The 18,174-nt window shown below is 38.7% G+C and overlaps 1 protein-coding gene across 1 annotated transcript in view; it reads left to right on the forward strand.

The window, feature by feature from the left end:
• Positions 1-6,407: 6,407 nt before the first annotated feature.
• Positions 6,408-18,174, forward strand: part of raly (RALY heterogeneous nuclear ribonucleoprotein) — a 134,078-nt gene continuing 122,311 nt past the window's right edge. Inside the window, exon 1 of the mRNA XM_085457236.1 lies at positions 6,408-6,528. The gene's annotated coding sequence lies outside the window, so the exon portion shown is untranslated. The remainder of the gene's footprint in view (positions 6,529-18,174) is intronic.

Below are 18,174 nucleotides of genomic sequence, written 5' to 3' on the forward strand. Positions count from 1 at the left end.
TTGTCGAGCAAGGCAGGCATTTTTATATTGATAGCAGAAAGCAGGTCAAAATATTTTCACCAGAGCTTAGGGGACCTTATTGGAGCTTAATGACTTGTCCAGTCAGATTTCCTTTCATAAATATGTGACCAAATGTTGAGCAACTGGATTATTTACTTATATTATTTAACAGTAATATATATTAGGCCTAATGTATTTTGATGGATGGCTAAGAATGACAGACCATTAAAAGCAATTACATGGGTACATTTGGTCAAAGACTGTTGTGTAATGTTTTTATTTTGTTATAAATGTAAAAAAAAAATTTTTAGGTTTTATTTGTCCTTGATTTAAAATGTCACAAATTTGTTGCTATGCTTGGGTTTCTTGTTTATTTGGGTTAGCAATTAATCAGACCTTCCAGAGCCTTCATATTGCTTTTCAAAGCAAACAGCTGTATTAAGAAGCTCTCTTTCTAACTCCTCCAGTCTTTTTTTGTCTGAAAAAAAAGGGGAACAGCATTTGGATTCAGAGAACTTTGTTTCTTTTGTGCTTTGAAATCGGACTTCTCACTGAAGAAAATCACATAACTTGAAGAATCTCCTCAGCTCACTGTCTTTGTTGAGTGCAGCACCGAGTGAAGGAATATGAGACAATATATTCTGAGAGACTTTAATTAAAACATCCAGTGTGAAATCCCTCTGACTTATACCATAAAAGTGACTTTTAATCTCATATTTCAGTAATGCATATTTCATTTTTGTCTGCCTGCTGTTGTTGAGTTATTACAGTTTTTAAAAACTTAAAAGATACTTGTGATTCTGAGGTTTCTGCATTATATTTGCAGGTATAGTTTCTAAAAAAGCACACTGCCTGCTAAAATAAGTGGTGCCAGGAGCTTGTTGATTTTGCCTTTTAAGGTAAACACATTTCATTGTAATGTTGAGCCTTTGTTAAATTACATTCATTCATTCATTCTCATCTGCTTATCTTTATCAGGGTCCCAGTGGTGCTGGAGCCTGTCCCAGCTATCACAGGGTGAGAGGCGGGTATGTTGCAGGGCTAACACAGAGAGACAAACAACCATTCATACCTATGTGCAATTTAGAATTACCAATTAACCCAACCACTGTTAAATTACATATGACAAATAAAATTTAAATAAAACTGAAACTGAAATAGAGATGTAAACAAACCCTCCTGGTATTTCTTTTCTCATTTTGCAGTGTAGAATACAGCCAAAAGGTTTCAACACTGCCAATATGATGGTCTCAACCATTATACACTCTTTGTTCTCTCAAAGGTCAACACTGTCAAATCAAGCTTGCAGTTGGTCAGTAGCACATTCATGTAATAAAGTTTACCAGAGTTCATGCTTTCATTTACCTTTGGGACTAAGCCTGCTGACTGGGTTGATGCCACTTAAACAAATGTATTTTTTGGTATTGATGTAGTTGAAAGAGCTTCAAATCTTATCATAGAAGAAAAATAACATTGTCTTCACTACTCATACTGGAAAGTTATAGCCATCTTTTATATACAGTTCATGTGTTAAACATTAGCGTTCATTTAGTTGGCTTTCTCGACAAATTCCATTAAGGAGAGTAAATCTAGCTATAAAGCATCAGCTAGATTAACACAAAGGGGATTCCAGAGTGAATGAAGTTTTGTAGAAGGACTTTGTAGAAATTGACTGGTTCACTACTTAAAGACTAGTAGACTCTTATTTATATAAATGCATAAAGTATATGTCTTTCCATCAAGGTGAACAGGTCAGACAAAGCAGTATATTTTGTAACACCAACATTGGCTCATATTTTGACTTACTCAGTCAGTTACAACTGTCTGCTTGTATTTTCTTCATGAACGTGGTTGCTCAAAGAGCAGGGGATGTTCTCCTTCTCTGCATCTGTTTTTCATCCTCTCTGGCTGTCGGTATCTTTCACCGTCTCCGTCTGCTGATCTGCTTCTTCTTTCTTCCCCACTCACTCTCATTTTAACGGCTCCTCTTTTTGCCCTTGAATGAAAGAAAACAAACAAAAAAAACCCCAGAAACAAACAGCACAACACAATAAACATCCTTGCTCTTCCTGTCTTCGCATGCCTCTTCTCCTTGTCTCAGCTGAAATGTTTTCACAGATAACCGTGCTCATGTGTATATGTGTGTTCAGGATTGCCCTTTGGCTTTTAAGACTTTGCAACTTCACTGATGTCAACAAAACAAACAGCTTTAATGCTTCGCGTTCATAAAGTCTCCCTGGCACCTTTGCAGCAGCATTACAGAGTAAACAAGAGTAGCAATACAAACAGGGAGACACTTACTGTACATAAGATAAGATAAGATAACCTTTATTAGTCCCACACGTGGGAAATTTGTTTTGTCACAGCAGGAAGTGGACAGTGCAAAAGTTATGACGCAAAAATTAGAATACAATAAGAATAAATACAGTACACAGCTGTACAGAATAGAATAAAATAATATACTATATACAGTAGAATAAAATAGAATAAAAATATACAATAAGATAAAAATAGAATACGAATGCTATATACAACTGAGTAAAAATACAACGATGCCAGAAAAGATTATTGCACTTAGTGTTATTGCACATGTATGGATGTGTGTGTTTGTTCAGTTAAAGTCTTTGTTGTGGAGTCTGACAGCAGTGGGGAGGAAAGACCTGCGAAATCTCTCCGTCCCACACCGTGGGTGCCGCAGTCTCCCACTGAAGGAGCTGCTCAGTGCTGTCACAGTCTGCTGCATGGGGTGGGAGACGTTGTCCAACAGGGATGACAGCTTAGCCGCCGTTCTCCTGTCACTCACCACCTCCACTGGGTCCAGAGGGCATCCTAGAACAGAGCTGGCCCTTCGGATCACCCTGTTCAGTCTCTTCCTGTCCCCAGCAGAGATGCTGCCGCCCCAGCAGACCACACCATAAAAGATAGCAGAACCCACCACAGAGTCATAGAAGGTCTTCAGGAGTGGGCCCTCCACCCCAAACGACCTGAGTCTCCGCAGCAGGTACAGCCTGCTCTGCCCTTTCCTGTAGAGGGCGTCTGAGTTATGAGTCCAGTCCAGTCTATTGTTCAGATGAACACCAAGGTACCTGTAGCTGTCCACAGCCTCAATGTCCATACCTTGGATGTTCAGTGGTTGCAGTGGAGAATGCTTGTGCCTGCGGAAGTCTACCACCAGCTCCTTGGTTTTACTGGCGTTGATCTGGAGGTAGTTCAGCTGGCACCAGTCCACAAAGTCTTGAGTCAGTCCTCTGTACTCCTTGTCGTCCCCATCAGTGATGAGGCCGACTATTGCAGAGTCATCAGAGAACTTCTGCAGGAAGCACTGGGTGGAATTGTGGGAGAAGTCTGCAGTGTAGATGGTGAAGAGGAACGGAGCCAGAACCGTTCCCTGTGGGGCCCCCGTACTGCAGACGACCCTGTCCGACACACAGCCCTGAGTCCTCACATACTGTGGTCGGTCGGTGAGGTAGTCCAAAATCCAGGTAGTGAGGTGATGGTCCACTCCAGAGTTCTCCAGCTTGTCCTTCAGAACCGAGGGAAGAATAGTGTTGAAGGCACTGGAGAAATCAAAGAACATGATTCTCACAGTGCTTCCAGCGGTCTCCAGGTGAGCGAGGGAACGATGTAGGAGGTGAATGACGGCATCATCCGCTCCAATGCCAGGCTGGTAGGCAAACTGAAGTGGGTCCAGTGATGAGCTTGTTAGGCGCCGAAGCTGAGCCAGGACCAACCGCTCCAGGGTCTTCATCAGGTGGGATGTCAGAGCCACCGGCCTGTAGCTGTTGAGGTCCTTGGGGCGTGAAGTCTTGACCTGTGCTTTGATGGGGTGAGAGTTAGGAGACGGGTTGCCAATCTATTCGAGGGCCAAAACAGAATGAGAGACAATCCTCACACTCATGCTTATGACTAATTTAGAATAGTTAATTATTTACTTAATTAATTAAGTATGTCTTTGGACTGTGGAAAGAAGAAAGTACATGGAGAGAACATGCAAACTCCACACTGGGAGGTGATAGTGCTAACCCCTCCATATTCTTTATAAATGTTTACCTTTCCCAGTTATAGAAATCATTTTTGCAGTAACCTTGTTTCATAGCAAACTGGGACAGAACAACGTAACCACTTTTTTAAAATAGTTTGATCTTTTATCATCTGTGGACTATCAAAACCCTAATCTTTGCTTACTAGTGTACACTGTGTAATTAACCACATCAATCTTTCCTTGTGCTGCAAAGCCAATTCTGCTCATATCCCTTTTCCAGCACACTATAGACTTTCTTGTTAAATGAGAATTGCAAAATCTCCCCTTCAGCATTGCATCACTTCAAAGAGTTCTAGATTTGATAGCTTATCAGACAGCTGCTCTGTTTGAATGGAAGAACAGGTCAACAGAGTTTATGGTGATGTCCAGAGTAGGGTGCAACTAACAAACTATATCCCCTTGTTGAAACACCAAATTAGAGGTGATTCTAGGATCAAAGCTTCAGGTGGGCTAAGCACCCAGTCACAATGTCATGCATACAGTGCTTTGTAATTAATATTAATAGAATAAGGTATTTGCAAACAAACTGGATCCTTTTTACTGTTACATATCTAAAATTAACTGGGCACATATTACTCTTACCTTTAAAAGGAATCTAATTGGTTGGATGATCTTTTCTAATGTTGAAGAAATGATTCTGAATGAATAATCATAGTTCTAATATAATACACCAGTTTTAGGGTTATCATATCTGAGCCCAGGGGGTCAGTTGTGTTGATTAAATGTAGTAAATTAACGAACAATTTGTAGCAAATTAGATTCACAGCATTGTTTCAGTCTCTCAAACACATAACTGCAGTCTATTTTACTTTTCATGCTTTTACATTAAAGTTTTTGAATTTATACAAACCCTTCTTTTATATTACACAATAAAGACACGATCCCAGGTACCCAGCTCTGTGGAGGATAGATTAGCAGTGTCTCACTCAAATCTATTAGCAGCCATCCTGTTCAAGCCATGTTCAGAGTGATATGAATCCAAATCAGTGATCATCAATGAATGTGGGTGAAACAGAGGATACCTCAGCTTTATAACTTTTGATGACTCTGACTAGTCCACTCCTATCTGTTTCTTTTTGCGCTCTTGCCTTTTTGCTGTCTTCATCTAGCCCCCTCTCTCTGTTCACCCTCTCTATCCTCTTTTCTCAATCTTCATGCTGTCATCCAATAAAGAAGCATTTTTACATAACTAAATTCGCTAGGAATTGGCTGCTGGCCATTGACACATAAGATCTTTCTGACTTGCACTCTGAGGCTCTGCAATCAGTAAACAAACAATGAAGCCCAATTCGGCCAAACTAGAAAACTTTATTGAACTAATAAAATAAAACACACCAGCTCACTGGCTGGCAACTTGTATTATGGTAGCAGATTTATAGCTTATAAGCTAAAGTTATCTAAAAAGCTCTACTGCATTACCAAATGTTTTGACGCTATTTAGAGAACAAATATACATAATCAGCTCTTTCTGTAACCAAATGCAGGGTCATTGCTGTGACCCCCCAGAACCACTTGCACTTCTACTTGTTGAAGTTTCAGGTAAAGTGTACTTTGAATAATCTCTTCATTTTCTTTTAACAGCAATAACCTTGTCGTGTTTATTACTAAGAACCCACAGCGTGTGAGAGCTATGTAACATCATGACATCAAGAACAAAGAACATTTGACCTTGTTTTCGTTGTAACTTAAGCTGACAAAATAGACCATTAGAAGATGATGTCAGAAAATACTAGTAAAATACGTTATTATTGTTACTATAGTGTTTTTGAGAGGCTCTATAATGAAATTAAGGGATGCTTGAGCACCCATTAAAAAAAGGTCTAAATTCGCCAATGCACTAAACCAGGGGTGTCCAGTATAAGGTGCAGAGGCTAGAGTCAGTCAGTCACAGACTCCAATCTGGACCATAAACTTTTGATTTTTGACTGTGTTCATAAACTCTACATCTTTATGCAGATGAAGACCACCCCCATGGCCATTCATAATACAGCAAAATAATTAAGTAATAGATCAACAATTACATGATATTTTTTCCCTATGTAAATGTATGATGTTGTATTTTTTTTAACAATGGGTCCACATTTTTTAAGCCTGTGTTCTGTGAATGAACAATGAACAATGCTTTATGATTACAGGAAAATCTGGGCAATTAGCTACCAGCAGCTATGGAAAATTAGACACATGCAGTAAATTTTCTTTCGTTTTTCCTTCTAAGTGAGTTTGTCGTGCGCTTTTTAATCCAAGTGCCAAATTACCCACAGAGCTCCCAGCAGCAGCAGCAGCAGCTCCCCCTCCCTGCCCGTGATCAGTGGTTTGCTCCAGTCGACACGCTGCTGCTGTTTGTCGCAGCTCCAGCGGCTGCTCTGCCACTCAGAGCTTCAGCCCGTTTACCGAGCGCACTCCGGACGTCGTCCCCGAACGCTGTCAGCTCTTCTCACCTTCTCACCGTCAGCCTCTTTCAGCGTTTTTACCTCCTACGTTGGAAGGTCAGTTCTTCCCCTCCTCTTGTCTTCATTTTTTCTTTCTTTCAGGTTTGATATCCCTTCTTTTTCTTTTTTTTGTCTTCTTTTTTGTCCCCCTCATCCCCTTGTTTTTTAGCTGTTGGATTTCTCTGTTATCCTGCAAGTCTTTGCCGGAGCTCTTTACTCTCTGCTTTGTGTTGTTGTTGGAGGGAAAACCAGTTTTATACCCTTTCTTGTCTTTATTTTCAGTTTCTTTTTTTTTCGTTACGTTTTGTTCACTTTTTAAAAAAAAATGAAATCTGCTGTTTTTTTAATCTCTTACAGAATTTATTTGGATTTTCATGAGTTTGGCTCTTCAGTTTGCCCACCCCATCGTAATCACACAACATCTTTTTTTTAATTCTTGTAAAGTCCAAAATGGATTTTTATGTATCTTATATTTGAATGCTGCGGGTGCAGCATGGCAGATGTGGGGATGCTGGTGCTGCTGATGATGGGCAGGTGTTTCATGGACCGATCAAATTCCACCGAACTGCTCGTGTCTCTGACGGGACTGCTTTTGCCCGAAGAGTGATCTCAGTTCTGTGAATACGTGTTTGCAGCTGCACACAGACAGAGACACAAACAGACACTAAAGTCTGTTTTACTGTCGGTCTTCGTGAAGCAGACCTGGAGCTGACAGGCTGGGTTTGTTACTCTGTCATGTCCTGTTCAGCGTTTCTGGTGTGTGATATCAGCAGACTGGCTGTTTGTTCCTGTTTTTGCAGATATGAGCTTCAGTGCATGCTGAGAGCTTTTTTTGCTCTTGTAAACCGTCACTTGGCTCCTTTAAGAGCTGTTTTGACATGCACACTTCATTCTCAGATCTATTAATTTGGTAGCAAATCTTGTATCTAGTTTAGTTTAATATTGGTAATATATTTCAAACTTACAACAACCAGTGTAGACTTTTGGAAGCTGTCTAACCTGAATACACCAACCTGCTGTTGTGTGTACTGGATTTTAAAATCAAACTTCTTTTTCTGAGCCAAAATTAAGTCAGTGAGAGTTTAAAACAAAGAAAAACATAAACATTTGCTAATATAAGAAGTAAGCGAAGGTGTAAATTTATATAAACAGTTTGGTGAGACATCCATCTCCTCAGCATACACAGAAAACTTTGTATCAAGCGCTTCGTAAGTGATTAAGATTTTTTTCTATTTCCCATTATTATAGGCAGCATTTTTTTATTCGTCTATGCTCTTGACAGTTCAGTTACTTATCAGATCAGTGAAGATTCAGGCTGCTGCAGCTGTGCTTGATTCTGCAAATGTGTTTCGTCATATTGCCAGAGAGCACTTGTAATAAATTTATGATTCTGGGTTAGTTTGTGTTTCTCAGTCTGTCTGTTCTTGATGAGAAATTGGATATATTTGGAATTATAATCATTACGTTTCAATTACTGACAGATTCTCAAAAACAATTTAATAATTTGGTAGCCACAATATTTAACATTTACTCTCACGTATCTGATACTCTAAAAGCTCCACTGATTAATACATTTGTGTATTTAAGTCTTGCAGGTGCTTTCAAGAACTGTTTGCTTAAGAGTGGTTGTGGCTCAGGAGGTAGAGCGGGTCCTCTAGTTTGTATGTCAAAGTATCCTGGGGCAAGTTACTGAATCCCAAGTGGCTCCTGATGCATCCTTCAAAATGTGTTCGTGAATGTTAGGCAAAGCGCTTAGCATGGAAAATACCCATATGGAAAAGATATATATAAATCTTATAAAGTTTTTATCTGTCTTGTATGAAACTTGTATGAAAAGCATACAAGAGTGAAAACACATATAAGATCCCTTGAAAAATTATATAATGAAACTTGTATGTTTTCTATACTTACTAAAAAATATATGAAAGTAATGAGAAAGTGGCCACTTTCATGAGTAAATCATATATGTTTTTACTATTTCTTTTCCATATGGGTATGCTTATATCAATGCACAGGTATGAGAACTGTGCTTGTAGTGATGACTGATGGACTATGCTGAGAATATTGTTGAAACCAGACAAAATTCTCTCTCTTTATACATTTCTGAGGTTTGCCTCTTTGCAGAGAAATCAATCAGTTTGCAGTTTGACACAAACACAAAACTCTGTATTGTCTGGAGGAGAGAGACTCGTTTCTTGGTAGAGAGCTACTGCTCACCTGTTTTATAGAATTAATTCCCTGCGGGGGAAAAGTATGGGTAAGGCTTGACATCTTGTTCGTCAGGATGTAATTATTAGAGCCAATGCGTGTCAGCTTTCTTGCACATATAAAACGTTTCAAATTATTAATAAGTTTAAAAAAGTTCATTTACTTTTCAAAGTCAGTGAGGCAAATGCTGTGACTTAATGTTGTTTCGCCTGCTCGGATGATTATGATAACTATCACATACTACATCATTCTAGTATGTGAGTGAGGTTAACCAGGACTCGGTACCCTCTCACTGCCATAGACGACATCATTTTCTGTTCATCCTAGAAGCGAGGAAATAAACTCCCCGGTGTGTCTCACTCACCAGCAGCAGTGGCTGTTTCGATTTTGTTTATGTGTCACACTATGTATGATATATGGGTAGAATAGTGCTACCTTAACCCCAGCACACATATCTAATAGCAGTATAAGTGGTCACAAAATTATATCTTTGTTTAGTCCTGGTTCACTTGTCAGTGTTTAGTGCTTAGGCATGAGTCCTGGCAGGTGGTGTTTTCAGGTGAAAAGCTTTTTATGCAAAATGGAACTAAGGAACATATCCTGCTGAATAACAAAGCACGTTAGGTGTTAATTGCAAGGCTTTGAAGGCATTTTTGAGCCTTACTGTGCATTCAGATTAAGAAAGGCATTGTATTTAAAAATGCTTTATTGATGGGTGCATGACTGAAGCGCAAGAGAGCGGATGAATTGCAATTCAAATTCGCAGGTTTTAAGGGTTCTCTAATACCCAAACAGTGTTTAATAGTTTATAATGATATGAGGTATATTTTATAAAAAGCTTGCACGTATTTGATAGGCCGGTGGTGCCCATGTCACTGCACTGTACAAATGTACAGTGTATGTATTTATTGTTTACTCTATTTAATTTGTAAAATATGTGTACACACACACACACACACACGTAGAAAAATATTTAGTATACACATCCAGAAATGCATATACTATTATATATTGTACATATATTTATTAGTTTCAGATGTAGCCATTCTTGTATTTTGCTTGTTTACATTATTGTATTTTGCACAACTCTGTTGCTTGTGAAGCTCGCACACAAGAATTTCACTCACATGTGCTGTACCAATGTACCTGCACATGTGATGTGACAATAAAAGTGATTTGATTTGATTTGATTTGATGTAGAACTGTTTTTCTTTTTTAAACTGTTCAGTTCTCTCTGTTTCCTCAGACATCTCTGTGCAGACCTCTGCACTTATTTGCTGAAAGGTTTTTTAGTCCGTGAATAGCCTTTAGCATTTAAAAAAAAATCTCACCCCACAGAGTTGCATGCAAACCTTCAGATCAGTTAAAAGCAAAAAAAACCCAAAACAGGTGAGATGAAAGGTTCTGACAGCGACAATATTGCTCTTGAAATTAGCTCAGTGAACGCAGACTCACAGCTTAGTGACATAATAAAACCTGTCACAGTGAGAGCTACAGCACTGAAAATTAGATGCTCTTTCTCTTTTACACAGTGTTCTTGTTCAGCATTCAGACAGCTGTATTGATAGAAAAAGAGAAAAATGAAAACATGGATGAATAAATAATGATTCTGAATTATTAGAATGGTTTTGTTAATTATTCAGTACCTCTGAGCTGATGATAAATAGATGTTACTGCATTTTGGCTCCATATGTAGAAACTCATTAGTGTTTGTGGATGGTAGCATAATTAGTGATTTTTTCCTTTCTGGGGTTTAGCTATGTATATATATATATTTACACAGTGGAATGATCCAGTATTGTTAAGCATGTATACACCAAGTTAGAGAGAAATCATTTTTATGTCACATTTTTTTGTTAAATATTGTTCCATATTTATAGCTTCTTTTTTTTTTTTTTTAGAAATGTTGTGGCAAGGATCCAAGTCATATCAAAAGATCATGAATTAGCCAAATGAATTTTATTTGTATTTCTGGTAATCAATAGTAACCGAGGTTTATTTAAAAACATTTCATTTAAAATGTGTATTAGAAATGTTACATGTAATAATAATAATAATAATGGATTGCATTTATATAGCGCTTTTCGGGACCCCTCAAAGCGCTTTACAATACCACTATTCATTCACTCTCACATTCACACACTGGTGGAGGCAAGCTACAGTTGTAGCCACAGCTGCTCTGGGGCAGACTGACAGAGGCGAGGCTGCCATATCGCGCCATCGGCCCCTCTGGCCAACACCAGTAGGTGGTAGGTGAAGTGTCTTGCCCAAGGACACAACGACCAAGACTGTCCGAGCCAGGGCTCGAACCGGCAACCTTCCGATTACAAGACGAACACCCAACTCTTGAGCCACGATCGCCCAGATGTACATAAACCATGTTCTACATTGATATTTTTGCTCAACTTATCAGCACCAGTGGAAAAAAATCTATTAGTCTTAATTACAATTTGACTTTTTTTATTTTTTTTTATTTATTCCTCTGTTTAATTACTATAGGTCAAGCTAGCATTGTCACACTAGAGGTATATCATTTCAGTAAGGCAATAGAGTATGTTAATGCTGGTTTTGTTCACATTGACTGTGGATAAATAACAAAGTTTGCATGTTATGCCAGTTAATACAGTGGAATACTGTGGGGACGGCACTGGGTCAGGGATCAGCTCTGAACACCTTGCCGTTTGCTGTGGTGTTGAACAGGTTGATAGATGAGGTCAGGCAGGAGTCTCTGTGGACTATGATGATGGCAATTATATGTAGTGAGAGTAGGGAGCAGGTTCCTGGAGAGCTGGAGGCATGCTCAGGAGAGAAATGTAGTTCAGTAACAGCAAGGCTGAATACTTGTGTGGAAATGAGAGAGAGGGTAGCAGTAGAGGTAGTGAGGGTGGTTGAGTTTAAATAGCTGGGGTCAACTATCAGAAGAAACATACACTGAATGAGTTAGGTGAAGAAGAGAGTGCAGGGAGGGTGGAGTGGGTGGAGACAACTCTCATGTGTGATTTGTTACAGAAGGATAGCAGCAACTTCAATGGCTGGATTCAAAATGAATGAAAAAGCATTCAATGTGAAAAGAAATACTTTCGAAATACAAGAAATTCTGGCTCTTTACAAGCAAAATATAAAGAAATGAGGGGTGGCTCAAGATGTTTGCACAGACATTCATACAGTACTGTTAAATATCTGTGGCAAGGTGTGGTTTGTGGCTCAGGAGGGGTGGAGGAGTGGGTTCAGGGTGTGGTGTCAGGGGAGGCTGACACACACCTGAGCTCCATCAGCTGATCGTGTCTCCCTTATAAAGGATGTGATGGGACCTGAGGTGGGGTGTTTTGTGTGTGGGTGGCAGCTGGAAAGCTGCACCCGATTGATGAAAAAACCCTAAACAATAAAACGTGTAGTAACTTGCAAGCTGTGTGTGCAGGTCCTCATTCATGTCACAGTATCCTTTGGTCCATAACTAGGATGCTGGATGTGCAGTTCCCAAGTAAGAGGAAAAGAGAAGACTGCAGAGGAGGTTAATTGATATTGGGAAGGAGGACAGGCAGACACTTGGTGTAAGAGAAGAGGACGCTAGGGATAAGATGAGATGGAAGAAGATGATCTGCCTTAAGGGGACAACTGAAATGAGAAAAAGACAGTTCTCAAGCCTACACATGCATTTTTTAAGCACAAATTAATAGTACAGGATAGAAAGTTTTGCCTAGGATTGGATAAGCAGAAGAAAATGGGTGGAAGGATACAAAAGGAGCCCGTCTCAAGTGTCAAGTGTCACTCTACTGGAGAAAGTACAGTTTTCACACTTAGATTGCATTAGATTTATTTTCCGGTTCCCGGAGCTGCCTTTTGGTTGCTCAATGGCACTTGGATTTCCATTTGGATTTACTGAAAGTTCACATATTATAGCAATGGCTATGATGTCAAATCAGTCATATTTGTTTCAGGAAATGATTTGTTGTTGCTTTGTGGCTTTAAATTATTGAAATGACTATAAAAGAAAGACGTACAGAAGGGTGAATGTTCACCATTTTGTCTCTAGTTCTCTGTGGCAGTAAAGCTGTGGGGTAAGTTCAGTTTTTTGGTCGAGCAGGCTACTTTTTTCTAGTGCAGGTGTCACTCCAGATGTTTTTCTCAGAACTGGATCCTATAACATAAATGTGAAACGTAAAACCTGCTCTCCTTTGTTTCTTGTTACCTTCCTGTCCTCTTTGGTAATGATGGTAATTTCCATGTAGAGATGGCAGCACATACACCAAGGTGCAGATATGTTTCAATCTAGAATCAAGGCAAGACTGAATCAAAAGTACACCAGTTTTGTTGATTGGAGTGTACACAAAACAGAATAATTTTTTGACACCTACACATTTTTCTTAATTGACCTTTTTAATGTGTTCTCAAAAACTCCTTTTGCTCTTAAAAACGATGAAGCTTTTTGTTTTGTTGTTGCAGTAATTCAGTGGATTCTGGTTTTTCCGAGAGCCATTATAGCTGCTTGCAGCTGTTTGATGACACATGAGAGAATACAAGGACTGAAGCCATCAACGTCTGCGATTGTAAAGACTGTCAGTGCTTCCCTCAAGCCTCAGCAGCTTATATTAATGCATGAAAGGGCTGGGAGTCAGAATGAGAGATGCCATTTGGATGAAAAAATGTTTCAAGAAGTGCAATATTAAAAACAGAGTTTAAAGTGGCAGCTAAAATTGGCAGGTGGACGATGTATGAATACAAAAAAAAAAGTGAAGCTGGAAAAAACAAGTCAAAGGAGAGAAAAATCAAATAATGCGCAGGAGAGTGGAAACAATATGTGACAAAGTGGAACATGTGGTTAGATTGAAAATATGTAATTTGTCAAGTTAATGAGTTCTTAAAGTGAGGAAAACATAGATGTTTTTTTGCGAGCGCCTTGATATGCTGGATGGTTTAGGGACAATTTGGATTCATTAGCTTGCTCATAGACACTTTTACAAGTAATTAGCGGATGACTAGCACTATTCCCTAAACCAAAAACACCCAAAATGTAGTTCTACTAAGATCTGTTTAGTGGGAGGAAGAGAAGTAAGTTGCAAGATTGTGATCCAGGAGGCCATAGTTCAGGTCTCATTTTGGAGTTTTCACCTTTTTCCTCTTTCTCCTTCACTTATTGATTACATTTAGAAACTAAAAAAAAAATGTGGTGATGTTCAGTAAAACTTCAGTTTTGTTCTTTCACAATAGTAACACTCCATGTAGAACAATTATGCTTCCTGGGTGTGTTTATAAGTGATATCAAGGAGTGTTTTACAGGCGTTCACATGCATGGGGTAAGAGTTAAAGATCTGCCACATTAGTGCAATAAATATCACCAAAATATCAGAGTACAGTTTTTCTATCTGACAGAATGGCAGCATGTGACACCCTAGAAATGACATCATCTGCTAACAACAAACTTCCTGTGATTTTCAACTCGTTTCCCAAAAACATCACTTAAAAAAAAAAAAAAGCTTTTCCTAGACTTGTGCTTCGGGGAAAACTGCTTCAATGTTTACTGGATAACTAGAGCAGAAAGTGAGCAGAAAGCGGGGGGGGCACGAGATGAAATACACATGCAAACAAGCCATATTAATGTTCTTCTCTGTTGCATGACCTTGACTTCAATTAGGCTTCTTTATTAAATACATTGGCACATATTTTAATGTGATATGATTTATCCTTTTGTTCTATGGGAGATGTTAACTCTCTTTTATAGATTGCACACAGCTGAAACACATTCAACATTAAACACATACACTGACCCACTGAAGCTTATTTAGACACATCACATGCAAACAGACACCCACTCACACAGGTCTATCCTTTTCTCCCCTGGAGACACTCACACCTGCATGCAGACCGGATGCACTCTAGCACACTTAGCCAGCGGGCAGATAATGGTAGTGTGGCACGCAAACCTTTCTTTCTCACTGTGATAAGTAAACTTGGGTAATACGATGCATTCTGTGATATTCTACTGAGAAATGTTTTTATGTCCATTAAATGAGCTAGAATATTCAGCCTGTGGGCTTTTGACCTGATTCATTAATAGCTGTCAAGCTTTATTTTGGCAAATAGATTGTCTAAATATTTATATAAATTTCCACTTTTGCTTTTTGAGTTAATTGTTAAAAATGAGATTATAATGTTGCTGTAGTGTAGTGGTAGTGGCAGCCATCCACTGTGGCGAAGCAGTAAAGAAGCAGTAAGAATGGGATTATACTTGCACAGTTTGCATGTCAGACGCTCAGATTGTGTTAGATTTCCTAGATTTTAGGTCACTTATTTTTGGTATAGTTTAAAAAACAGTTTGTAGAAACATAATCCAGTTAATTCATATGTCTAACACAGCTATCAATCATGATAATACTCCTGTGAAAGGGGGCTGTTCTGAAAACTCTGATGCGCTTCGCTGCAAGTTTGTTGTCAGCTACTCAGAAAAAAAATATGTTGTGCCCGAAACGACCGTGTTCACAAATTCCTGTTTTATAATGCGGTTGTTTTTCCTTTGTTTGTTTGTGTCTCTTGTGTTTGATTTTCTGACAATGGAGCTCATGAATATGCCTGTATGGTACACTGACTGGTGATGTTCTTGGCTGGCTGGTTGTTTACTGAATAGTCAACTGAGAGACTGCTTTCTCTCCTCTGTTTGCCATCTTTGTAATCATCTTCCTTTTCTCTCGACTCTCTGGCTTTGCCAAAACTTTCAGTTTTAATGCCATTAATGCTCTGTAGCTTTGCTCTATGTACAGATACTGTGTGTGTGTGTGTGTGTGTGTGCGTGCGTGCGTGCGTGCGTGCGTGCGCGCGCCGTCAGGAGTCAAGAGGAGTCCTGACATTTAAGAACTCAGCCACCTTCGTGACTCAGCAGAAACAGATGGAGAGCTTTCTTCCTCCTCCTTCTCCTCCTCTCCATCATCTGCTTATTTCCTCTTTTATCTCTCATCCCCTTTCAGTGTCTCTTCTCACTCTGTGTACTCTTCTCCATCTGTACTGTCTCATTTGTCACATATTTCACCAGTTTTCTTTAAGTTGAACACTTCTGATAAGTGCAAATCCTAAATTTTGATGTTCTGACTCTATGAATTCTCCTCATCCAGTGGGAATGGTCTTGGTAGTTTTTAGTTTGCATGTGAGTGTAAGGGCTGAATGACACATTGACTGCGAACAGGCCATTGTTCCACCAACAGAACTGCTTAGTGAAAAGCAAGATTTATATGAAAGTGATGTAAATGTCAATGGCCTCATAGTTCTATAGCCACTGCATTGTACAGTTTTCCTTTATAATGGAGAGTTAAACCAGCAAACGTGTCTACTAAAGCTATAGCTAAGTAAGTAGATGAGGTAATTTACTATAACACATAATACACAAAGTAGAATAAAAATACATATTATTTTACAATGCAAGACTTAAGTACAGCATTTAGACTAAATCAACTGAGTGGTTGATGAGACAGAGACTGAAATGTTAGCATGGTTGCCAAGTAGCCTGTTAACAACAACAATAACAAAATCTAACTTTAGCATTATAACATCTTGATCATTTATAACATTTACTGCTGTAAACATTTTAGCTGTGGGACATAGTACACGATGACTATGCGAGTTGTCTCATTTTGTTTTCCTTCACTGAACATAAAGTACAATAATTATAGTAGCACACACTCATTGTCAGCTGATTTAGGTTTGCCTTAACTCACATTTATTTCCTTATTGAGCTTTTAATTAATAAACTACCATATAACTTTTTTTTTAAAATTAACCATTAAATATTTACTTGCCACAAAAGCACAAAAATGGAAATACATTGCGCTTTTTTTCTATATCAGGAAAGATATACACATACAACATTTACTCTCTGACTCTTATGTGATGCTGGATGTAGAGAGGAATGACTAGGACAAACGCTGTGTAGTTTAACTTGTAAAGTGAAATGGAAAACAAGCTTGAACTAGAGCTGTCCAGTGAAGCAGATGATGGGAAAAGGAAAACAAAGAAGAGTGACAAGAGAAAAGGAGGGACAAAAAAGAAAATGATTACATTCAAAAAAGAGAGAGAAGATGTGGGAAATGGAAGGAAAGACGAGACAAAGGCAGAGCAAAGGAGAGTAGGAGAGATCAAAAGAGATACTAAGAAGAGAAAAAAAAACAAAGAATGTAGTGGAAGGTAGATAAAAACTTGATAAAAGGCATAGAAAAGGAGGAGGAAAGAGTAAGCCTAATACTGAGTATGAGAACGCTCTGTGTACTTTCTGTGTATGTACGTCTAATGACTGATAAAGTGAGGCTGGTGTTGAATTATAGATGCATTTGAGATCAAATTTTTATGAAAATGTTACTAAGCCATTCAAAGATTAGCCAAACAACCTAAAACATGACCTGAAAGATAAGAGGGGTGAGGCAAGATAAAAAGGAGAGGTGGAAGAAATAATTGATAGTGGTAAAATAAAGAGATCGAGACGTATGGAGGCGATAACAGAAATGCTTTAGCTGAGAACAAAAACAGATGAACAAAACAAAAAATCCAAACACTTCTTTACTTTACTCTGGGTTGCACAAGTTTGCAGCTTTCTGCAGTCTGATGATTCTTAATGGGAACCTGGCATTAGGAGTATATCTCGCAGACACAGTTGCATTTCAATAGCATGAGAAAGAAAGATGGGCGAGCCAAGAAAGACTTGGAAGTGTTGTTAACGAGTCTGTTAAAAAGCATGTGTCAGAAGAAACACTGATTGGTTCAGGCTCATTTCCCAGTAGCTGTGGAACTGCAGCGGAGGACACAAATGCTCAGCTTCATTTCTTTCTGTGTTTTGACCTTATACAGTTAAACTGATAAGCAGCTAATTATTATGACCCTTGTCCAACACCCTGACTCCCAGCGCAGGCAGAATCCTTGGATAAATGGGGAATTTTGTGTGTATTTACGTGTGTATAGTCTAATTACACTCCCCAGGCATTATAGGTTATTTGCATTAATAACATCACTGTTGCTAATTTCCATTTAACAGACTCATTATCTGTTTAGCATGGTCTCTTTTATTGTTTCAAACTAATTTGCTGAAAACACTGCTGTTCCAAACAAAGCACTAACAATGAACACGGTGACAGTGAAATATACAGTATGTTATATTTCAACAAAAATATGTGAAGTAATAAAATATGCGGTCTCACCAAAACAAGATCATCTAATGTGCTTCCTCGTGTCTTCCTTTTCCAGTTTGCCGGCTGGTGTTAAAATAAAAATTACATTTAGCAATGGAACATGGATTTATACAAAATATAATATAGTTACCATCTAGCTTCAGGAAACAGTTTGAGCATGCTAGAAGGAAAAAACCTGTGCTTTCCGTTGATGTTTTACTCTATTACTCAGACACATACAATTTTAACGTTAATTTTCTTCTAATTTATAGAGTGCAGAGAGCAGAGCAGAATGCTCTATGCTTCTGCTGCTACCTAATGTGCTGTGTACATTAAGTCGTGGCGGACATCC

Source organism: Copadichromis virginalis, linkage group LG5 (genome assembly GCF_057382275.1).
Source record: "Copadichromis virginalis isolate Kocher_CV1m ecotype Utaka linkage group LG5, C_Virginalis_male_GT1.1, whole genome shotgun sequence".
Classification (NCBI taxonomy): domain Eukaryota; kingdom Metazoa; phylum Chordata; class Actinopteri; order Cichliformes; family Cichlidae; genus Copadichromis; species Copadichromis virginalis.